This window comes from Hyperolius riggenbachi, chromosome 5 (assembly GCF_040937935.1).
Source record: "Hyperolius riggenbachi isolate aHypRig1 chromosome 5, aHypRig1.pri, whole genome shotgun sequence".
NCBI lineage: Eukaryota > Metazoa > Chordata > Amphibia > Anura > Hyperoliidae > Hyperolius > Hyperolius riggenbachi.
This window is the reverse complement of record NC_090650.1, coordinates 290,236,808-290,262,302: the sequence shown is the minus strand read 5'-3', so window position 1 is coordinate 290,262,302 and position 25,495 is coordinate 290,236,808. Positions and strand designations below refer to the sequence as shown.

General features: G+C 41.5%; 1 protein-coding gene across 4 annotated transcripts in view; it reads right to left on the bottom strand.

The window, feature by feature from the left end:
- Positions 1 to 25,495, bottom strand: part of ZNF516 (zinc finger protein 516) — a 145,700-nt gene that overhangs the window by 69,360 nt on the left and 50,845 nt on the right. For 3 of the 4 annotated variants that reach the window (XM_068237065.1, XM_068237063.1, XM_068237066.1), the window contains exon 2: positions 899 to 1,053. The gene's annotated coding sequence lies outside the window, so the exon portion shown is untranslated. Of the gene's footprint in view, positions 1 to 898; positions 1,054 to 2,323; positions 2,410 to 25,495 lie in introns of those variants that run through there. The other variant, XM_068237064.1, reaches the window with a different exon arrangement.

The window sequence follows — 25,495 nt, the reverse complement described above, 5'->3', positions numbered from 1 at the left end:
AAACGCTCCCAAAATGCTGCATGACCTGCGATTGCAATTTTGGTAATCGCTACTGTAGAATTTGTTACATTGATTTACATTGGCAGAGCATTTAGGGAAATCGCTAGCGATTTAAAGCAATTTAAAGCGCTCCCTAAATGCTCAAAAAAATGCTCTAGTGGGTTCCAGCCCTTACTGATATTAGCTTTGTTGTAAAATACAAGATTGTCACTTATATTTTCTAAGTAAATATAAATAAAATGACTCAACATGAGCTCATGCTCCAGTACTGAAGTGTTTAATAACATCTGAACAGAGATAATGGGCTTGATTCACTAATGCGTGATAACTGCTATCACAGCAGTAATCACGCAATCTGCCACGCGCGAAGGTTTGGGTGCGTAAAGAATTACGATCGCGTGTAAACGAAGGTTTGCGTGCGATTATGTGCGCATTTCACGCACCTGAGGGCTCATAGCCACACGCATTTATTATCTGAGTGCTACAATAACTGCATTTGATTATATATATATATATATATATATATATATATATATATATATATACACACACACAAACAATTTTATGTAGGGGTTCCTTGGGATCCAAAAATTTTATGAAGGATTTCTTCAGCTGAAAAAGGTTGAGAAAGGCAGAGCAGGGTAAGTATATGATCTAGTAAGGTAAGTATAGTAAGTATTCTGAGGAAGCTGGTGGGAAGGGAAGAATATTTCTTATCAATAATTTTTTTATTGAAATAGGAAAAGACAAATACAGTAGCGAATTATATAAAACATAGGTACTATTAGAATAGCAAGCAGGATGAATACAGTTATCTTGGGAAGAATATTTCTGAAGGTAAAGTTTAGTAGTATGCAGGTGCCTGTACACAGAAATCATTTCACTTACAAAATATTACCTGACTATTGAGGGTGCTTCTTTGTTATTCTTCAGTAGAATGAACTGGAGTCACTTCACACCACTGCCAGTAGGAAGAAGCACCAGATCTCATCTTTTTAACAAAGGAATTGAGACCAACACACCAAAGATGAACACAACATCTTGTGATTCACACTAAAAAACAAAAGAATAAATGAAGTTCAAAATCTTGTGGGGTCATTTTGACACAGCTTGTTATTCTCTCCACGTTATGCACAATGTAATGAGCAATGCTGAAATGCATCATATAAACATTCTTAACAATGGATTACTGAATCAATATAGCCTAGTGAATGATACTGACATCATCATCCGGTTTCCAATTAAAAACACAATTCCAAGAAGAAAACAAGATCATACACACAACACACCTATATTTATTGTTAATGTTGGCAGTGTGCAGAAAAGCATAAGGACATCTGTATGTACAGTATGTGTTTCCCTGACTTTGGGGTTGATTCACAAAGGTTACTTATTTTTCACCTTAACTGTAAGCAGTGCTAATGCATGAGATAAACAAGTAAGGAGACATAATTCATGAGATAAATAGATAAGGAGAGCTAAACCATGAGTTATGTCAAATAAGGAGAGCTAATCCATGAGTTATGTCAAATAAGGAGAGCTAATCCATGAGTTATGTCAAATAAGGAGAGCTAATCCACGAGTTATGTCAAATAAGGAGAGCTAAACCATGAGTTATGTCAAATAAGGAGAGCTAATCCATGAGTTATGTCAAATAAGGAGAGCTAATCCATGAGTTATGTCAAATAAGGAGAGCTAAACCATGAGTTATATCAAATAAGGAGAGCTAATCCATGATTGACATTAGATGAGGAGAGCTAATTTATGATTGAAGTTAAATAAGGAGAGCTAAACCATGAGTTAAGACATTTAAGGAGAGATAAATTGTGAGTTAATGAATAAAGTGAGATAATTTAACAGAAACACTTTTTGAATCAGGCCCTTTCTGCTTTAACAGGAAGTTGATACATCTCTCTAAAAAAATTCTAGTATGAAGAAATTGTAAATCTACATCACATTTTAGTTACCTTTTCACAAGACTAGCATGGCTCAAATTAAGCCTTGAAAGGTCAGGGGAAATGTGAGGGAAGATCTCCCTACTAGAGATCCACTCAGCAGTAAAAACTTACATCAGGTTCTAACCCATTTCCACCATCTAACATTTTCCTGGAGTCGGATTACAATCCCAATGAACACAACACCTCTCATCCAGCTGCTCCTGAATGTTGATATTTCGCCCATTCCAAACTTTATTTGTACACTTTACTGGAAAATGTGAACATTAGTACAGGGTGCCCATCATTTCTAAACAATGATGAACTAACAACCACATTGTCAATTCACACTAACAAATTCAGAGATTTATATAGAGTTAATACATTACTCAGAACAAAGTTTATAGCAACAACTTGACATGTTGCATGTGGCATCCATCCAGTTAAACAAGTGATCAGTTGGGGATCTACTGCCATTCCCTTACTGTATAATACTACAGAATGGTGCCATTCATGCCAATTACTGACTGCAGTTCTGTGTCTGCGGTCAACATGCAATGTGACTCTCTCTCAAATGTACATGCATAGGTATAGCAGTTTCCCCATCAGTACTGAACAACTGCTAACACCCAAATGCTCCATGGGAGTGGTTGATATGCAAAATATACCACTAAGCCATTACCACACCCATCAGAAACAGCCATTACCACGCCCACCGGAAACATCTCTATTGTGCACCATGCTGTTGTCCCTCATCCCCTCTCCATAGCAACAGTGCATATCGCTCTGCTATAATAGCAACGTACAGCACTTGGGATGGGTGACACAATACATCTGTATGTATGCACCTTAATGAAAGCTCACCTATGACTCGTTAGCGATGCCTACTACTGAACACCATTGTACTTTTCCAAATGTAATAGATAAACTCCAGTAATGAAATGAATTGTCTCTTTCATGCTGAGTGGATGAAGCGATAAGAATACTGTCATTATGTGTTGACCTTTTATAGCCCATGACCATGGAAGAAGCTATATACTGTACATCTAGCACCCATGCAGACTGTGATCCATATTTACTAGAAAAAGAACACACTGCTGCATTGACACATTTACTGCTGTTGTTGTCAGCACTGCATTTATGTCAACAGAAGTGTAAACATCGGAAAAGCCAAGTATATCATCCAGAGCCTTCAGACTCAACGAATTACACAGGATTCTAGTGAAGTGACATCATGTAGGACACGGAAATAAGGTACAAAACAAGGCAATAGTCTATGTATTATGTGATCTCATAAATGCCCAACTACAAAATAAAAATTAAAAAAACAAAATCCAAGAAAAACACAAGTTTAAATGGAAGCTTGACAGAAAATATTCTGATTATAAAAAGGATATTGATGCATTCAAGGGAGTTAAAGGAGATGTAATACATTAAATTGTATTACATGTTATACATAATACACAATATATAATGCACATTCAATTGTATTACCAGGGGCGTAGCAATAGGGGTTGCAGAGGCAGCCACCGCATCAGGGCCCTTGGGCCAGAGGGGCCCCTGAAGGGCCCTCCCTCAACTACAGCATTAGCTCTCTATTGGTCCTGTGCTCCTAATAATCACTTCTATAGATACTTTGAATAGTGGTAATCATTAACAAACTGTTCCCCAACCCCTTCTTGTACCTCTGACACTGTAGTTGCCATTGGCAGGTTTTGGTGCGCCGTATCAATTGCTATGTATAGAGTGCTTGGGGGGCCCCATTGTAAAACTTGCATCGGGGCTCACAGCTCCTTAGCTACGCCACTGTGTATTACCCTTAATATGTGCTCACATATAACATTGCAATCACATTGGTAAGTTGGTTATTTGTCAGATTCCTGATTGTGCTGAAGTGTGTGGATTGTACCAATAAAGCATACCCAAATTCCCTTGAAAATACTTATTTTTATGAATTCCAATGTATCTAATTATGGTGTGTAACGATCGGTGTAACACAGAGAGGATCTGATCATCAGTGATCTGCAGTATCACCGAAAATACAGATATATACCCGATTATTGATGAACTGCAGTATCACCGATGATCAGATATATTTCTAACCTCTGGACACCTGAGTAATATGAGTGTTTGTGCAACAGTAATACTTTGAGGAGAGCACCCGTATAGAGGGTGCCAGGCAGTAAGAGATACTGCTCAGAGGACAGGTTCCTTCCAATGGTCTGATGTTCCCCAAGGGGCGGAGCCAGACAGAGTGGGAAGGACCAGAGAGTGAGTGACACCAATGGTGAAGTGTCACTGACAGGTCTGTGAACTATCTCCAACAGGGAAGATAGTTCTCGAGGTCGGACAGGCCAGGTCGGCAACAGACAGACAGATCAGATGCAGAGACAGGAGACAGATACGGAATCTGAAGACAAGCAGGGTTCAGCAACAGAGTATCAGATATAGCGAAGTACCAAATCAGAGATCAAGAGAGTGGTCAGGAAAGCAGAAAGTCATAACAGATAATAACAATACCTAGTCTTAGGTGTGAGCTCCGTGATCATCAACACCCTGGAACTATTCTGATATATAACAGAGTGATAATACAGTTCCCTAGTCTTGGGTGTGAGTTCCTTGATCATCAACACCCTGGAACTAGTCTGAAGTATAACAGAATGGTAATACAGTTCCCTAGTCTTGGGTGTGAGTTCCTTGATCATAAACACCCTGGAACTAGTCTGAAGTATAACAGAATGGTAATGCAGTTCCCTAGTCTTGGGTGTGAGTTCCTTGATCATCAACACCCTGGAAATAGTCTGAAGTAATAACACAGAAAATATATCACAGGTACTGACAAGGTCTGAGTGCTACCACGTAGTGATCGCAACGCCAGACACCAGAGAAATGACCAGCACCCAGTATATATACAAAAGCGCTCTCCGGCGCCTTCCCTAAGTGCTGGACCAATGAAACCTGATAGAATTGTCAGCTGATCGGCTGAATCAGCTGACACCCTTCTGACTGTCATAAAGGCTCTGCCTCTCAATGCGCGCGGGCTTCCTTCTGAACCTGTGTGGACTATCAGTCCCAGCCACACCAGACATGTGTTGTATTGTATCTGCTGGTTTGAATGCGGGGCCAGCCGCACCGCTGTCAGAGCATGCGGCGGTTTCCCCGCGTTCAGCCGTACTGCTAGTGGTAGGCCCATGCGTGCAAACCGACGCGTCGGACGCGGAATTAGCCGCCTTACTCCGAGTAATCGCGGCGGCTTTTCCGCGTTTTCTCACATGGTGGTATACTTTTCTTTTTTGCTTTATACATTTTAGTACTAACAAAAGAATCAGAAGTTAGTGCACATAACAGGCCCGGATTTACCTCACAGGAGCCTATAGGCACAGATATCCTGGCACCCTAGACTCCGCCCTCCATGAACCTACAAATCCCCACCAAACCGCACCCCAAGTGTGCTGGCTGGCCCAGCTGTCACTTCTCCCTTACTGCCCTTGCCCGTCATAGGTAGCTACAGGTATTCCTTAATAGTGAGGGTACCTCTGCCTACCTAATTGGCCCCTGATTGAAGGGAGATCTTGTCAGTGGAATGCCAAGAGCAGTGTGAGTAACCTCTCATTTACGCTCTGTTCAGGACTCTACATAGGGAACGAGGAAGGGCACTAGGGGAGGGGAGTGAGCCGCCTTTCCATCATCAGGCACCTGTAGCCATGTGCCTTATGGTAAATCTGTCCCTGGCACATAACCACTTTCAGAGCACCCCACCCCTCTATCCACCTACTGATGGCACTGACTGCAGAGAGTTGGATTCAGGGGGGGGGGGGAAGGAAGAGAAAGTAAGCAGCAATAAAGCCAGAAACAAAGAACTTCTGCAACCAAGTACTTTGCTTTTTTATTAGAAATACAAAAGACCTCTATTTTTTTTAATTAAATGGTAAATGCCTAAAAATAAATCAAAATAGTGCCAACAGACACATGCTACCATGAAGGGATGTTGCCTCCATGGTAGCAAGGTGCTGTTATTCTATATACCTGAGTGCTGCAATGTCAACTCACCAATGGAACTCCCTCATGTACTACCTCAAGTGCAGCTTCTTCACAAGGGAACTATGTAAACACATTCCGGTTGGACAAGATCACGTGTAAAACAGCAGGGTATTCCTTTAACTATCTCCGTGTAGAGTCCATTCACACTGAATCCATTGCATTCTGTCGCAACTAGACAATATCATAGCATCCAATGATATTCCTCTGGTACGTTCAAATAGGGTGTGGTGTTGCGGGTCCTGTTGGGAGTAATCCACAACATGCTGTGTGTAATCCACAACATGCTGGACAATGTGCACCACAGTGTCAGTGAAGCATACTTTTATTGTAGTGAAAGCTTTACTGTACTGTCTTTCCAAATATCTTACGCATGATGCAACTTTTTGGCACGGTTACGTTGCATGGTATTGCAATGCAACATGCACAGTGTGAAAGAACCCTAATAGGCTATACATGCAGCAGTCGCAGCCAGAAAACTGGAAATTTATATAATGGTTTATGGACAAAAACTGCAAGATCAAATGAAAAATGTCCACTAACAATAGACTACGGTATTTCAGCCAGGTCTTATTGTAAGCAGTAGTGTCCCGTTTCTATGACTCACTGGAGCTACACTTTGAGTCTGTTTTCAATGCTAAAAATAATGACATACAATGCCTAATAAAGCAGATAAATGAACTGGTAAGCTGCACACCATGCACTGAGTACAGGATATACAGTTATCTCTATCTGCAAGTATACATAAAGTCTCTGCTGGCTAGGACAGCCGTGCAAACACAAAGGATGAATATACATGATTCATAAAGGCAAAATAAAGGAAACCTGTGGATCCATTATGCAGAGCAACGCGTACCATACAGATCACTTTACATTGCCTTATAGGGAATATGCATGCCAAATATATTTAAAGCATCAAGCCATCTCATAGCGTTATAAACAGAAAAGATTCAGAGACATAAAATGCTCAGCATATCTCTATCACAGGGCAGTTGTTCATTTCCTTGGGTGACTGAAAGAACACGCTTCCCATTCTGCCTGTGAATGTCACCGTGCCTCATTCTCATAGTACACAGTTAAAAATAACTAAATGACATCCATAAGTTTTACAATTGATTGGTCTCCACGTAATTATTGCTTTTCAGCACTAAATCCCCTGGAGGAGGAAAAAAGCAGCTGCCACAGATCAAGATGCACTAAAGAGCCATGGAGTAAAAAGCTTTGCAGGGAATGTATTTCTGCAAGTTGCACATGAATGTGAAATATCTGCCTGCATGAGCATTACTATTACAGGTCTGGCCTGCAATATGAGGAAATGGTGCTGACACAAGCTGCTCATTCTGAACAGGCAAGACTGCTACTATAACAATGGCAAACACGCCACAGCTCCCCACATCACATACACAGAGAGCACCGAGGACTTCTAAAAAGTGCATTCAGCCTTCGCTGGAGGATATTATTCTGTGTGTGGCTGACTATGGTGATGCAACATGTCATTTATTGCATCAGATTTTGGAGGCCAGACTTATTATTTGCAATGTATAAATAGGATGTCTTAACTTTTCCGTTTCACAACAGGCCAGTTTTAATAATAACATACTCACGTATAGAAACTCAACATATAAATTCACTGAAAATAATACAGATACACCACACCGGAGTCATGCAAAATAGTTAACAGTCTCGTTGAGATCTCTGATTTGAAGATTAGATAGATAGACAGACAGACAGACAGACATACAGATACAGCTACAGATAATGTGTTACTTTTTGTTACAGTATTGCTGCTTTTGTAAAGCCAATCAGGCACAGTTTTTGGCGCTAGTGTAGTTTAGGGGACCCAGCAGGAAACCTTATAGGGAACAATTCTGCAATTACAGCACCCTCTACAGCACAAAGCGTTGCGATTGGACAAATTGTGTGGGCATAGTTTACTACAACCTATTGAAAACCTAGCAGTTTGAGAGGCGGTTTGATGTTAGTGTTATTTCCCTATGAGATTTCCTGCTGGAAGGAATTCCTGTAAAAATAACATAATGAACAAAAATGCTTGATTTTTACAATAATTATGTATAACTGATTTAGTCAGTGTTTGCCCATTGTAAAATCTTACCTCTACCTGATTTACATTCTGACATTTATCACATGGTGACATTTTTACTGCTAGCAGGTGATGTCCGTGGAATTAGCTGCTGCTTGCTTTTTTGGCAGATGGAAACAGCTGTTATTTCCCACAATACAACAAGGCTCCCACAGTATGATGTCAGCACCATGGTCCTGACATCACACTGTGGGAGGGGTTTCAATACATTATTAGCCATACAGAGGCCCCTGATGATCCGTTTGAGAAAAGGAAAAGATTTCTCATGGGAAAGGGGGTATCAGCTACTGATTGGGATGAAGTTTAATCCTTGGTCCCGGTTTCTCTTTAACTAGACTAGCGCCCAGTATTTTATGTAGTTTTCAACATTTTAAATTTAATATGCATGAAAAAATATGAAAGCGCATCTCCAGTCAAAACTCAGGAAAGAGATGGCAGGAGCAATGTTGTAGATTCAGCAGAAGCCAATCTTACCTCGCAAGAAAGTTATTTGGAATGGTGTTTAGTGTAGTGGATATGCAGCCATCCATGGTCCCTGGCTGAGCGCTTGAAGCATTGGCCGTGGCTCCTGTCACGCACACAACTTGTAAGGGCCAGTATACAGTGAATGCATTGTGTCAGTGCATCAGTTGCCAGGCAGATTCCTTGTCTTTTGCAATATTATGGAAATGCATCTGTTGTGTGCTGAAACGCATTCCGCAGTGGGTTGTGTGCTGCTAGGTATGCATTGTCATTACATTGTGATGGCACCACATCTGAGCGGCAACTTATGGGCTGACACAGCACATACACTGTGAAACGGCCCAAAGAGTCCCGATAGAGTGTGCATGCAAACATGTCACCTAGTTTTACTCTATAGGGAACAGGAGCCGCAGTCAGCCATGCACCGGGGAGGAGAGCAGGCCTCAAACTTATCAGACTACAGAAAATAGCCGTTTTGGGAGGTAAAACAGGCAGGGCAATGCTGAAATCATGGCACTAGCCCTCCTGTGTTTTGAGGTTTGCCTACAGAATGGACTTTAAAAATATGCAGTCATTGCAAAAAACAGGAAAGGATCTGCAGTACCATTTTATAGGTCCTTAGCAACCACCCTAGTACCCGTTTACTCACTTCAACCTCCCTGCAGTACGTCAGTCTCTAGAAGTGAAGCATGGCTTTATACTGAAGCCATGACAGGTCAGTGATCAATAGAGGGAATAAGTTCAGCTCGCACACCATTTAGTTCATTGCATGTCCATTTGACTAAAGAGTGAATGGTTCAGACAGGAAGTGAGCAGGCAGATGTAGGTCTCTAAGGAGGAGATTATGATATATGAAATGGTGCAGAAGGGGGTTTACTTCTCTTATTTTGCAAAAATTATTATTATTGCAAAATTTTTTTGTGTATAATTACATTTAAAATAAGTTTTATTAAGTCCAAAAGAAAAAGTTCTGAATTCACTAAAACACACAGCAATACAGATGGTCAGTTGCAGATTGACGTTTTCACCTTTGCTTTGTTTTCCTACAGGCTAAAGTCCAATCACACTTAGGTTTAACAGATAACTAGGAAAAGAAGCACAATGACCAAAAGTACTGGGGAGTAATGATTCCTAAGAAATGACTTATCCTGCATGAACATGTGTAAAAGAGAAAAAATATATTTTTGCTCCTGACAGATTTTGGCTGAAAATTCTGAAAATGTATGTTAAGGTTTTAGTGTACTTATGCATAAGGATACCCGAGGTGACTAATTGTAGGGAAATGGAGTCCATGCACAGGTGTGGGCATGTGAGCAGAGCCTTAACCTATCTTTCTGAGGCCGATTGCCCAGCAAGCTCACGTGAACCAGAACTCCTAGGAGTGTGTAAGGGGATACAAAGGACAAAAAGGCCTTCTTACTAAAAATACTATACAAAACAGAATTCTGCCTTCTTAAAACACCATCTGCGTCCGTATGTGTTAAAACTTGCATTTTCTCTGTACCAACACAATGCTTTTCAATGTAAAAATGAGTGTGGTGCATGGTTAAAAGCAGCAAGCTGCAAGGTTTGTTCTAGTGCACATGAAAAAATGCATTAGGTGTGAACCAGCAATCCCTCTATAGTAAATGCCAAGAGACCAGGAAAAGTGTTTACTATATCAGAATATCAGAGTTTACTATAACGAGATTCTATTGTATTTGATTAATTCCCATTTGCGAATGGAAGCCGATGCGGCCACGCATCACTTCCGCTCCCATTCGTGTCACTTCCACATTGGGAGATGCGAAGTGTATTGGAGGAGACGGCATGTGGATGCAGCCGTGCAAGAATATGCAGCATGCTGAAGATTCTCAGATTGCTCCGCTCCGCACAACCAGCACACAATGAAAACTGTTCCATTGCATTGGTTATAGTTTGACCGCAGTGCAATGCGTCTATGTAGTCGCATTGCACCGCGTACAGTGGAAACGGGCCCTTATGCAGACTGTCAGATCCAATACGTTACTGTGGGCATGAAAACATGGTGAGTATAAATGGAGCCAGTTTCCAACCAAGGAGGGGAGGGTGGAGCACTCACCAAGCAGTGGTAACAGGGATCATCACACATTCCAGCGTGTTTTCCACTAGCATAAACACAGAATTCCTGCAGATCTACTTTAGCACTTCTTCCACACAGTAAGTCATTCTGCCAGTAGTTAGCTGAAAGCTTTCTCTTTTCCTTCTAAGTCAGCCAATAAATGGTATGATTCTGATTCAAACTTTCTGTAACTATCACCCAGGTTTGCCACACGTCCAGTTACGCATTTAAAGGTGAAATACAACCTCACAGACAGTTGTATGGAGACGTTTCTGTTCTCTTCAACAGATGGAATATATGATTAAACAAACAAGTCAAACCTATGGCCTTCAAACTTAGAGAACTGAGTTGAAAGGCTTCCAAGTGGACTGAAGGCCATCTGCTCCTGCTAATTGTATTGTAACAATCTGATTCACATTCTTGCCAGAGCAGATACTTAAAACGGATCATTATTTACAACAGTTACAGTGAGGAAAACAGTGCTGAGGGGAAAACACTGCAACAAATTGTGGAACACACCCCTGCTTTCTATTAAAAACAAAGGAATAAATATAAACAAACTGGGCCACGGCAAAAAGGCTATAATCTGCGACAGGGACACGTGACTGTTGTAGGAATTAGATTTGTGAGCTGCTCTGAGAGACAGTAGTGACATGAGTATAAACTCTATAAGGAAAATGTTAACAAAAGAGAGACTGCTATCTGAATGTCTACCAGGCAGAGCAGACTAGAAGAAAGCCATGGGGCCCAGTAGCACATGGGACTTGCTACACATTTTTCTAACAGACAGCAAACGTTGCATACACTTGTGAGATAAAAATCTTTAGGCCCCATTCACACTGCACGCGTTGCTGTCCGGATTTCGGCAACGTGTGCAGGAGGCCGACACGCACGACATAAGACTGCACTGTCTGATGTTCACACTGCATGCGTTCCAGACCAGTGCGGTCCGGGAACGCATGCTGCACGCATTTTTTACCAAAATCAGCCACACAACGCATAGAAGCGCAGATGGCTGCATTCGTACGCATTGTGTTCCAAAAGCAAGGCCATCTGCGTTTCATGATGTGAACGTGGCCTTAGAAAATAAGGGATCAATCTAAAGGTACCCATTAACGGTAAAACATTTTCACCAAATGCGATCTTTCGATGCGATTTTAATGATCGAATTGTATAGAAAATTCACCGATTATGAAGGCAATCGATAAGGTAAAATTCTTTGGTCGATTGCTAAATAGGATAAAATTGATCCGAAAGTTGGATTTTATGATCAAAGAATTTAAGAAAGAATCGTTCAGTAAATGTGAACGATTGATCATTGTCTTCCGATTAGTGATGATCATTCAAATTGCGTCAAAAGATCGCATTTGGTGAAAAAATTGTACCGTTAATGGACACTTTCATGCACAGGTTTGGCAGGCAGGTTGGAACAACCGATCATTCTAACAATGTTGTACACATGCAAATAATCAGTTCATACAAAAAAAGCAAGACCCAAAAGAAATGATGGTGTAGTCCATGTACTCCTGTCTTCTTCACGCTTGCGCTGTTCAAACAAAGCTTAAGAAATATTTGAAGATCCCATACACACCTTTTGGAAAGGACAATTGTCATTAAAAAAAATCCACCAGGATGAATTTGACAGATTGAGAGACATTGAGAGAGAAGCAGATTCGATCAAAGTGATCAAGATGGACAGAATTTAAACAAAAAAAAAAAATCCACATATGTGGCCAAGCCTTAGTTTATTAGTACTGGAGTTTAGCATTAAGCATTACTTGCCAAATGTCTGGCAACAATCACACAGGAAAGATCATGGAAAAAGTGCCTTTATTCTTATGGGTGTGCCATGAATTCCCAGTAAAAGCAACAAAGCTTTATCCTCTTAGGCCTGGTGCACACCAAAAACCGCTAGCAGATCCGCAAAATGCTAGCAAATTTTGAAACGCTTTTTCTTCTTTTTCTGTAGCGTTTCGGCTAGCATTTTGCGGTTTTGTGAAGCGTTTTTGGTGTAGTAGATTTCATATATTGTTACAGTAAAGCTGTTACTGAACAGCTACTGTAACAAAAACCACCTGGCAAACCGCTCTGAAGTGCCGTTTTTCAGAGCGGTTTGCGTTTTTCCTATACTTAACATTGAGGCAGAAACGCATCCGCAATCCAAAATCTGCAGCAGCCCGGGAGTATGCGTTTCTGCAAAACGCCTCCCGCTCTGGTGTGCACCAGCCCATTGAAATACATTACCCAAGCATATCCGCAGCCGCAAGCGGATCGCAAACCGCAGCAGAACCGCTCTGGTGTGCACTAGGCCTTACAGCCTACCACTGCCATAAATCCTTATTATTAATAATAATAATAACAATAATCTGGATTCTTCAGCCTCCAGAGGGTGGAAAATCTGTGACAGCTGTATTTCCCGTCCGCTGCAATTACGTACTTCTGCCTTCAATGTTACTGTCCTATAAGGAAACACACATCTACCAGTATTTACTTCACTAGCAGTCACATTTCTTAATGTATTTATTTCCCATGCACACATGCTGATCACAAGTTGCAGCACAGTTTCCACAAACAAGTGGCCTTTCAACATTCAAGCATGTCCAATCAAAACATTCACAGGCCGAGGTTATCTGGAACACTTAGATCATGAACATGCAGTGAGCCAAATGAAGTCCCTGTATCTGCTGACTGCTGCCTTGTGTCCCTAACCATCATCAGCAATAGGACTGCATTAAACATAGGTACATTTCACCTGCCCTCCATTTCTTCCCCTTCATGTATCTAGTTATTAATTTGCTACTGCTAAGGAAGAGAGGTATAGATAAAGTTAAAAATTGACCAGAGTAAATAAAGGAAAGCTGTGCAGTATGTTTAGATGAGGCTCTAAGTGTCAGCATTATGATCTCTGTCAAGTGTCAGCATTATGATCTCTGTCTTTCTTTAGGAAAAGCATATTGTAGCTGTGCGATATAAACACCCAGGTTCAGTCTGGGGGTAGGGACATCCATTGTTCCTTCTCTTCCATATGGTATTCAGCACAGACTAGCAAATTAACAAAGACAGGATAGAAAAACATGATAACTAATCCGCGCTGAAACGGATTACAGAATTGCCAGCAGAATCTCCAAACCAAAACTCATCACAAGGGAACTGCAAGTACTGCATTAATCATTTCAAGTGAAACACTGAGGAAATGCTGAGATGACAAACATATTGCAAGTATTTTTAGCAGGTATGAAATCCCATGCAGGAGATATCAAAGGTTATCTATACAAGCATAATAACAGAGCAGGTGTAGGTCTGCTTAGGTATTATACAAATCATTACTTAAAGGACTCCCAAGGTAAAAAGCTAAATCTAGCTTTACTTACCTGGGGCCCGAAGCGCGTGCACAGAAGCGCCAACCCGATGATGGGTCGGCAATCCATGCAGGTGACCTGTGGGACACCGGGGAGGACCAGAGCTGCAGCGAGGGATCCAAACAACTTCTAGGGGTTGGAAGAATAATAATAATAATAATGGCAGTATTTGTATAGCGCCTTTCTCCTGTCGGACTCAAAGCGCTTGCGAGGCAGCCACTAGAGCGCACTCAGTAGGCAGTAGCAGTGTTAAGGAGACTTGCCCAAGAAACTCCTTACTGAAATAGGTGCTAGCTTACTGAACAGGCAGAGCCGAGATTTGAACCCAGGTCTCCTGTGTCAGAGGCAGAGCCCTTAACCATTACACTATCCAGCCACTGCTTACACTAAGAAGCCCCAGGTAAGGGCCTATTTCCACTAGCATGCCTTCGAATCGCGTACAGAAATCTGCATCCGTTTTTAATGTGGATACGTGTTCTGCATGCATGTTTTTAAGCGGAAAAAAAATGTGCTGCGATTTAAAAACTGCCCAGCAACAACACATGTCACATGCATTTGCTAAGTAACCCGCGTTCGTAAAGCGGATTAAATGCGGCACCACTGACTTACAATAGTCGCGATTCTCATCCAGATACCACCTGCATATGGAAATGGGCCCTAAGTAAAGATAGATTTTGCTTTTTGTCTTGGGAGTCCTTTACCTAATACTAACATTACAATGATATACTACAGTAAAATCCCTTTCTAGTAAACTGCTTGGCCTGTTCCCAGAAGTTTACCGTCATACATTGTATATTCATACATGCGCATGGTCAGGACCTGGGGACTGAGTTTTCTATAGCCAGAAGTTTAATATATTAGATTTTACTATAACAGAATTCTGCTATGTAGATGAAGATTCTTTAAGGCTCCTTTCACAGTATGCAAATTGTGTTGCAATACTATGCAATCGCAACTCAACGTAGCTGAAAAGTTGCATTGCATGGTACTGTTGTAGTTCCATGCTGTGCTAATGAGGCTTACAGTATAATGAAAGTATACCTTACTGCCACTATAAACCAGCACATTGCCCTGTAAACTCACTGCATGCTGTGCATTATCCTGATAGATCCCGCCACACCGCAATCAATGTGTGAACCCTATAGGTATATAATTGTATCACATTGTAATGTGATGATATTAAAGTGCACCTGAGAGGATTAAAGCCGAAGCATTTTAGAGTTCCTCCAGCACCATGCAGGCCATGGGCTCCCTCACCATCCTCCCGGGCTGCTCCATTATCTCGCGGTCAGCTCTGGTAACTTGGCCAGCCATGCTTACACCCCTATCATACGTTTGTGGCCCGGGAGTGTTCTGCAGCTGCACAGTACTACTGCAAAGGCGCAGAACACACCCAGCTACAGGAGTGTAACGAGAGTGTGAGCACGGCCGGGCCATGTATGCGCAGTGGAGCATGGCAAGGCCAATTTACCAGAGCTGATATCTGAGCAGCCGGGGAGGACGGCGAGGAAGCCGAAGGGGGGGCTGGAGAAAGTTCTAATTCACATTCAAACATACAACCAATGCAAGTGAATGGGCTTGTACACATCTAATGTGTTATTTGCATGTGGGGAAAATAAACTTTTAGCTTACAGTATAATATTGCTCACTGTGTACGTTTTTTGTCATCATCATTTAGCCATTGTGGCAAAACGCATGCGTTATAATGAAGGTGAATGTGCGTAATGTCAGAAGCCTACCTTAGAGGAAACCTGAAATAATTTTAAAAAATGTTTTACTTACCTGGGGCTTCTGTCAGCTCCCTACAGCCGCCCTGTGCCCACGAGATCCTCAGATCCTCTGCTGTAGCTAAGTTTTCTTACTGTGCCTGTACAGGACACTCCCGGCAAGGGGAACGAGGACATGCGCAGGCGCAGTGGCCATCGACTTCTGATAACAAAACTTAGCCACGGGCAGGGGGCCAAAGGATCATTGAGTACTGGCACAGGGCGGCTGCAGGGGGCTGGCAGAAGCACCAGGTAAGTGAAACTTTTTATTATTATTATTATTATTATTATTTCTTCAGGTTTCCTTTAAGGTTCTTTTTCAGAATCCCATTCACCAGTCTCTTCAAGTTCAAGCATTGTCATTGCATAGCATAACTAAATTGCTTTTCATGACAACCCCCAAGGTGAATGTAAAGAACATACTGTAGGTGACAGTAACAAAGGTAGAAATAGAGTAGTACAAAGTGTGCCAAATATTTCAAATATTTGAAAATGTTGTACACAATGTTAAGTGATTTGCAGCATGTTATTACTCCATTAATAAATAGTATATCACACATTTCCAATATGATTTATAGCACGTTCAGTTAAAAATTGAAACATAAGCTGTAACGTAAGCTTCCATGGCGATAGGCTCCAGTCTTCTCTCTGCTCCACCTCTATGCACTTCAAATAGCATGACACAGCAATACCCAAAGAGCCAGATGTTAACTTGTTCAGATGGGCTGCTTCATATCACATGACCAGATTGAAAACCATTGTTTCTAACAAGAATGAAACATCTGGGCACTCTGCTAACTAAGCCATCGGATGGCCTACAGATGTGGGAAGTCAAGGGTGAGCTTTTCAGATGACACCTACAATTTTTGTTTAGGAGTTCAATTGAGTTATTATGGGGCTCTGGAGGACTTCCAAGTGCTGGCTCTGTGTAGAGTGGAACATGATTGGTTAGTATGAGCAGTGCACCATCATCTTGTAACACGGAATATTCTGACAGAATTTCATGATGAAATGTAAGTCCATCAATATGTAAATGAGGAGAGGTGGCCAGAGAGGAACTAACAGAAAAACTGTTACCTAGAAGAGAGCAAAGCAACAGATCAACAACATACTGCTTGTCAATCCAGAATTTGGAATGCACAGAAACACCCCTCACTAGTTCATTCTTACTTCATTTATTTCCTGTTTTTTGCATTCTGGTTTGATTGCCAAAGTAGAAGGAAGACATGGGAAATAAGAGTTCTGAGCCAGACATCCCTCATTTGCTCTGCAGACACCTAACTGGAGACAGGCCATGTACAGCTACTGGGTTTTACATGCCAAGCTATTCAGAGACTGAGACTATCATTCAATTAAGCACTGAAAAGTGTTATGGTAATGTGCAAAGTACCGACGCGCAGCATTGCCAATATACAGTATACTGCAAAACTTCATAATTCTTTTTGCTATCACAATATATATTTTATATATTCATTTAAAATGAAGTGCATCCTACTTTACTACAGTAAATTGTAACAGCATCAAGAACAAAGCAGAACATACACTAGTGAGTAGTCTCCCATCTAATACCAAAACAATCTCCATGACGGGGCTGGAGGACAACCAACAATCGAAAAAGATCTGCATTCGGTCATGCACATTCCACTTAGCCAAACTGCAGGCTTATTTCTGGGGGGAGGGAAAGGAACAGAAGACCTATCACAGCAATCCACAAAACAGTCATTTCAGCCAGTCACAATTCCCCCAGGCAACACAATTCTCAATTACCCCAAGCAAGGAAGGAGGTGTGTGTGTGTGTGGGGGGGGGGGGGGGACAATGACTCCAACAGACAAGATACATTTATGTATCTATATCTCCCTTATGTCGTTTACCTGGACTTTCATCATGCATCACTTAATATCAATTTATTGAGTGATGCATGATGGAAGTCCAGGTAAAGGACATGAGGGAGATATTAATACATACATATACATATTCATGATACATTTTACAGGGTTTTTTTTACCAGTGGTACTGGGAAAGGGAACGGGAAGCTAGAGGAATACGGGGTGCTCACACCTTCATTCCCTAATAAACAATGTCAGTTGCTTGGCTCTCATGCTGAGCTTTTGGCTTTAGTTATTTTTAACTACACATCGGCAACAAGCATACAGCCAGTGGAGTCAAAACATCTGATCTGCATGCTCATTCTGGGCCAGTGACTTATAGTACTCGAGGCAGAGCATCAGTCCAGATGTCAGACAACTGTTTATAAGGAAATGAAAATGGCAGCCTCCATATTCCTCTCAGTTTAGATTGCCTTCAAAGGACAACTGAAGGGTGACGGAGATGGAGGCTGCCATATTTATTTCCTTTTAAGCAATACCAGTTGCCTGGCTTATTCACTGATCCTCTGCCTCTAATACTTTTAGCCATAGACGCTGAACAAGCATATGCATATCAGGGGTTTCTGACATTATTGTTCGATCTGACAAGATTAGCTGCATGCTTGTTTCTGGTGTGATTCAGACACTACTGCAGCCAAATAGATCAGCAGGGCCGCCAGGGAACTGGTATTGTTTAAAAGAAAATAAATTGGCGGCCTCCGTATTCTTCTCACTTCAGTTGTCCTTTAGGGCTGGTTCACATAGACACTTGGCGGCGTTTACCACCAAGCGTTCGGGACTCGCTAAGCATTGTGCGGTTACCGGCGACTACAGTCGTTCCGATCCCAATTTAACGCATCTTTCAGCCGGCCCTAGAAGCCGCATGCGACGTCCAGGGTCACCTAGCCGCTGCGGCTTCATGTCCCCTTGTGATGAGAAACGCAGAGCACGACAGGAAGCCGACGATCGCTGTACCGCCGCCCCCCGAACGAGAAGTCACAGGACAACATGGCTTCCGCCTGCCGTCTGTGTGAACCAGCCCTTAAGTGAAAACAAGACAAGACAAATAACATTTATATTGCGCTTTTCTCCTGGCGGACTCAAAGCGCCAGAGCTGCAGCCACTAGGACGCGCTCTATAGGCAGTAGCAGTGTTAGGGAGACTTGCCTAAGGTCTTCTGCTGAATAGGTGCTGGCTTACTGAACAGGCAGAGCCGAGATTCAAACCCTGGTCTCCTGTGTCAGAGGCAGAGCCCTTAACCATTACACCATCCAGCCACCATGGTATGAAATTGAAAATCATGACACATGCCCTCTTCAGTGACTTTTCTCATCTATTTTAGCATCACCCTTAGTTATATGTACCATTGCTTGTCAATTTGTGCTTTGTGTACTCCAGGGGGTGCTTATAACAAGCCTCTACACAACTTTTGAGATTTTACAGGAATCATATAGAAAAACAAAGTATTGATTGTTCAATTGAAAGGGGAGGAGACAATGAGGGAGTACCTAAGTGAGCAGCTCCTGGCAGGAGGATAAATATGAAAACAATTTGCTTGTGCGTTTCTGCGCTGTTTTTTGCAAGCAATCTTTTTCATGGTGAAAGTGCATTTGTGTTTTTCCATCAACTCGGAAGCAAAACATTAATGAGACAGGATAATTGCATAGCAGTGCATTTGGCATAGGATTTCCTTGTACTCCATTAACTTTAACCCCAATGCAGGAAAAATGCAGCAGGCACTGTTTGCATTGGGGGGGGGGGGGGGAGGGGGTTTAAATTGCACCAGTGGAAAAGAGGCACCGCTATAAATGTCGGTGACCTTGAGATCTGAGATTAGTCAGCCAAGTGCATGTGTTCTGAAACTAGGATCGGAAAGTAGCGAATGATAAAGGTCAGTGAAATAGGGCCCTAATACAGCATGGAAACAGTACAAGACAATCCCAAGCCACATCCATGTTGGGACTCAGAAACAGCACCTGCTAGGTGCAAAGATGAGTTCACACCTCACTTGTGTTTCCATTAACAAAACTCCATTAACAAAAAGTTTAAGGCGTTAACACAGCAAACAGCTTTCTTTTTACTTTACTGCAGATAAGAAGCCATAATACTATGTGATGGGTGCGTTCCTGTAAGCATTTGGGTGCAAGGGTAATTAGGAGCCAATAATTGAAGACTGATAAGAAAGTTTCTAAGGGCTCGTTTCCACTATTGCGGTGCGGAATCGCCTGCATTCCACCGCTGATGAAATCGCATGCGGATGCGATTCCGCATGCGTTTTTTGCCGCGAATTCGCATGCGAATCCGCATAGGTGAGGGTATATGCGATTTTAACCATGTCACTGCCTGTGTGAATTTACATTGGTACCTATGCGAATTCGCATGCGAATTCGCGGCAAAAAACGCATGGGGAAAACGCATGCGATTTCCCTATTAAATACATTATGTGCGATTCGCCTGCATTCCACACGCAGGCGAATTCTGCAGGGTGTTCCGTGCAGATTTTCTCTGCACAATAAAACGCTCCCGCAGACGCATAAGTGGAAACAGGCCCATTCACTTATATTGTCTATGCGAATCCGCATACGCAAGACGCATGCGGATTCGCGATAGTGGAAACGGGGCCTAATGCCTGCAAATCCAGTGGCTCACTAATGTATATGGTGGTCTGAGTTGTTGCCTCCTGTAGGTAGTCAAATCACAGCTGCACTTGTAGTAAAGATACCAGTAAATCAAACACAGATTAGCTGCCAGACTCCACACCTTTTCTTTTGTGCAGTACATTATTAGCTTGTTAACTGAGAAGGTGATCACATGTCTTTACTACCAGCTCAAATCCAAAACACAAGACATTACAACATTATTTAGGACACTGAGTAGAGCCATGCAAATAATTCCTTGCAGTGTGTGTAAATTGGCTTAAAAGGAACCTGAAGTGTTAAGTATATGGAGACTGCCATACAGATTTCCTTGTAAAGAATACCAGTTGCCTGGCAACCCTGCTGGTCTATTTGGCTGCAGTACTGTCTGAATCACACCAGAAACAAGCATGCACATCTGACAATGATGTCAGAAACACCTGATCTGCTGCATGCTTGTTCAGGGTCCATGGCTAAAAGTATTAGAGACAGAGGATCAGCAGGATAGACAGGTAACTAGTTTTGTTTAAAAGTAAATATGTCAGCCTCCGTATACTTCTGACTTCAGGTTCCCTTTATGGGGCCCATACACGCTCTATTTTCTTAGCAGAATCAAGCATTATGATCAAACCTGTCAGAGATCTATGCTGCAATGTGGCCACCCAATCATAGATGAAATAGCTTTCTGGACAAAATCTGGTGCACGGTGATAGATTTTTGGGACTACCAAGGACAGGGAAGATCAAAAATCACATTGGTATGTGTTTTCCAACAAGCCTTTATGTGTGTATTAAAATCACAAAACAAGTTATTTCTTCCCATATACTTTTACATGCAATGCTATCTCCTATAGGAAATAAAAAATGCATGCGATTCACGTGTTTTATGTAAAACAGGAATAATCTGATAATATATTCTCTCACTTACTGAATATGCTTATTAAAACCGCAAAAGCACAAAAAAAGCACCTTAAACTTAAATGGAAAATGCATAAGTCAGAAAATTCATGTGTTTCTGCACAGGCAAGTGTGCCCTCAGCCTGATACTTTCTCTATAGACAATTACTTAAAGGGGCACTATGGTGAAAATTTATAAAATTTAAAATATGCGCAAACATAGACAAATAAGAAGTACGTTTTTTTCCAGAGTAAAATGAGCCATAAATTACTTTTCTCCTATCACCGATCCGTGTCTCCCGATCGTGTCACGGATCCGTGTCCCCAGCAGAAAAACCGAAGCGCTCTTACTAGAGGCTTCAGTCTTTCTGCACATAAAAATTTCCGCATCCTCTTGTGCTTCCGCTTAGCGAGAAGCACAAGGAGAAAAAATAATAAACTCAAGGTGGCCATCTTGTGGCCAAATAGTAAAACTACGTCTACATATTTTTTAAATTACAATTTACACATATTTTTTTTTTTTTCACATATAATAACATTAAAAATCAACTGTTTATTTCCCACACCAAAATATTACCCGAATAAAATTTTTAATGGAAAAAAACATTTACAATAAAAAAAAAAAAAAAAGACAAATAGTTACCTAAGGGTCTGAACTTTTTAAATATGCATTTGAAGGGGGTATACTACGAACATTTTTTAAATTATAAGCTTGTAAATAGTGATGGACGCAGAACAGAAAAAATGCACCTTTATTTCCAAATAAAATATTGGTGCCATACATTGTGATAGGGACAAAATTTAAATGGTGTCATAACCGAGACAAACGGGTAAATAAAATACATAGGTTTTAATTATGGTAGCTTGGATTATTTTAAAGCTATAATGGCCGAAAACTGAGAAATAATGAATTTTTTCCATTTTTTTCTTATTATTCCTGTTAAAATGCATTTATACCAACCCAATTGCAATCTCAGATCTGCACATGGAAAAAAACAGAAGTTTGGCGCTATGATGAAATATTAGTAAATGTTCAATGGGGTGTCAGAATATGCAGTAACAATGTATGCATCCACAATATGTAATAAAACTTCCAACTTGATTTACTGCACATGGGAGATGCAGCTTAAAATCCTTTGATATGCAATAAAACAAGTTTTTGTCCAGTAAGTAGCAATATAGCAATATTAGGGCAGCATGGTGGCGTAGTAGTTAGCGCTCTTGCCTTGCAGTGCTGGGTCCCCGGTTCGAATCCCAGCCAAGTCAACATCTGCAAGGAGTTTGTATGTTCTCCCCATGTCTGCGTGGGTTTCCTTTGGGCACTCCGGTTTCCTCCCACATCCCAAAAACATACAGATAAGTTAATTGGCTTCCCCCCTAAATTGACCCTCGACTACAATACATATACTACACATTATAGGCGTATGGCTATGCTAGGGACTAGATTGTGAGCTCCTCCGAGGGACAGTTAGTGACAAGACTATATATATATGTATACTCTGTACAGCGCTGCGGAAGATGTCGGCGCTATATAAATACATAATAATAATAATATCTGTGCGCAGGATTTATTTCCAACGCATCTGCACTATTTTGTCCTCTTTAACTTCCCTTATTCAGGGAAGAGCAAGATGGTCTGTACCTGCGCAGTACGCTCCTGGTAACGCCAGCAGGAGCGAGGACACGGCCGCACAGATGCAGTGGTATTCTGACTTTAAAGTCACAAATTCCAGAAGTGAACTGGAGGCAGGGACCGGAGCATCGGTGAGTGGCTGTGCGGGCACAGTATGTCTGCGGGGGACCGTTAAAAGACCCATAAGTTAAACTCTTTTTTCCCCCTACCCCCCTACAGTACTCCTTTAAAGTAAACCAGAGCTGACAACCTAGCAAGAATCGATACTTACCCAGGGCTTCCGCCAGCCCCATAAGCGCATGCGCAGAAGGCACCGACTGACGTGACTGAGCTCGTTACCGGGACTGATCGCAGCTGAACGGCAGACATCGGGAGGAGGGCGAGGAACTCAGATGCGCTTATGGGGCTGGAAGAAGCCCCAGGTAAGTATCGATTCTTGCTAGGTTGTCAGCTCTGGTACAATTTAAGATTGTAAGCTTGCAAGGGCAGGGCTCTCTCACTTATTTATTTTGGTGTATACCATTGTCTGTATTATGTACTCCGTGTTTGTTTCTTACTTTGTACAGCGCCATGGAATATGCGCTTTACAAAATAATAATAATAATAATGTGGTCCTCACACAGTCTTTTCCTCTTCAATTATGATCAATAGCCAACAAATACCGGTACCGTTTTCTTGATAGACAGTATCCCATGCTTGAGTCACTTATCAGAAAAATAGTTATCAATCACCTTTCTGAGCCAGCTGGCTTCGGTAAAATTATTTAATAAAGTGTTGTATTTAAAGTGATTTCCTTGGCCCATTTTAATAATGCTCTCTTCACAGAATTGTTTTAGTATATTAAAGGACGTCACGCCATAGAATACTCCCTTCCATATGGACTTGCTGCAAACACCATAAGTAGGCACTTCTAAAATGCATTTAAGTCATGGACAAATTGAGAATCAGCACATTTCCAGCACAGGTGTTGGAGCTAGGCCCAGCACCAAGCAACAACACAATATCCATCATGCAGCTGCCACAGTATTCATTGGACATGCTGCAGCACTGCTTGTATATAGCCACAGTACCAGCATTGCTATTTACATGTGATCTTCGGTAACGCCTCTAGTGTTTATGTCAACTGCTTTTAAATTAATGTTCTTTATGGTCTCAGACTACAATACAGCTGCCAGTTCTCCACACACTAATGTGCGACAGACTCTCAAATGTACACTGAGATCACTGTGCTTTTAAAATAATCTAGATGTTAGAATTTATTCCACTGTGGCAAATTAAATGTTTAAATGTTGTACTGAGTTTCTAAATATACTAATCACTTTTCCTCCACTTGTTTTTACACTGCAGACTTTAACATGAAGGTAAATATAAATATACAGAATCAATATAAACTTGCCTAACTAGGTTTTCACTGCAAATAAGCCCTGCCAGCATTGAAATACAGAAAGTGCAGCAGTTAAAAAACTAATGAATAGCATAATTATAAGTCCGAGCAGGCAGTCTTCCACTACCCCTCACATTCTTTGGTGGGGCAGTGCATAGGAGGGTGATGACTTTACCCAGACTGCTACACTACATGCCTACTATGGTGGCTATGGGATTTTGAACAGACATGTGGGTTAAAGCGGGAGTGTCACCATAAAAATCAAATTTCAACAGCAACTGGTCTGAGTGTATTAAGTGATACAGATGCTAATCCTGCATTCAAAACTTTCAAAACTTTTTCTGTTATGATTTGGAGTTATCACATACTTTAGGAGCACTGGCCCTTTAGTAGTCGGTGCCAAACAGTTGCATGATGGGGGTTCTTTTTATCTATAATATATTCCTCCTCTCCCCTGTATTTCCCTGCCAGCTGCTTATCTGAAACATGATCCCCCTTGTGTTTACAAGCAAGGCTGAGGTGACTCAGCGATTGAAGGAGAAAATAAAAAAAGTAAAGGGCAGATATGACATCAGGATTTAACCTAAACTGTGGGCAAAAGACATGGCCCCCACCAGGAACAGAATTCCCTTCATTTACTATATTAAATTCACTGAAATCAAAACGTGGACAGTACAATACATGTGTTAAGTAGATCAAGTATTTATCTACCTATATATGTGTTTTTTCCCCTGGCATAGTATGGCTAATCCTACTGCTTTAAAGGATACCCGAAGTGACATGTGACATGATGAGATAGACGTGTATGTACAGTGTGTACAGTGCCAAGCACACAAATAACTATGCTGTGTTCCTTTTCTTCTTTCTCTGCCTGAAAGAGTTAAATATCAGGTATGTAAGTGGCTGACTCAGTCCTAGCATAGTTATTTGTGTGCTAGGCACTGTACATACACATGTCTATCTCATCATGTCACCTGTCAGTTCGGGTATCCTTTAAATGAAAGTCTAATGGTAATAACATGACCATGGGCTCCAATATAAAACTACAGCCATGATTGTTACTTATATTACTACCATTGCTAGCATGTTTGGGGACAGTGGGAGTGGAGGTGTTATAAGATAAAAACTAAGGAGAGGCAATTACAGAATGTACATACACCAATTTTTTGAGCCAAAAATCAATCTATAGTTTTAATCTCAATTTATATTTGGGTCAAAGTGAAGAGCTCAGCACAGTGCCAACCTCTGCCCCTCAGACCACCCTTCCTATTCGCTGCCACTGGTTAGTAAATGCAGACAGTGCAGAGAAAAATGTACAACTCCTGCCCACAGTCCGCTGC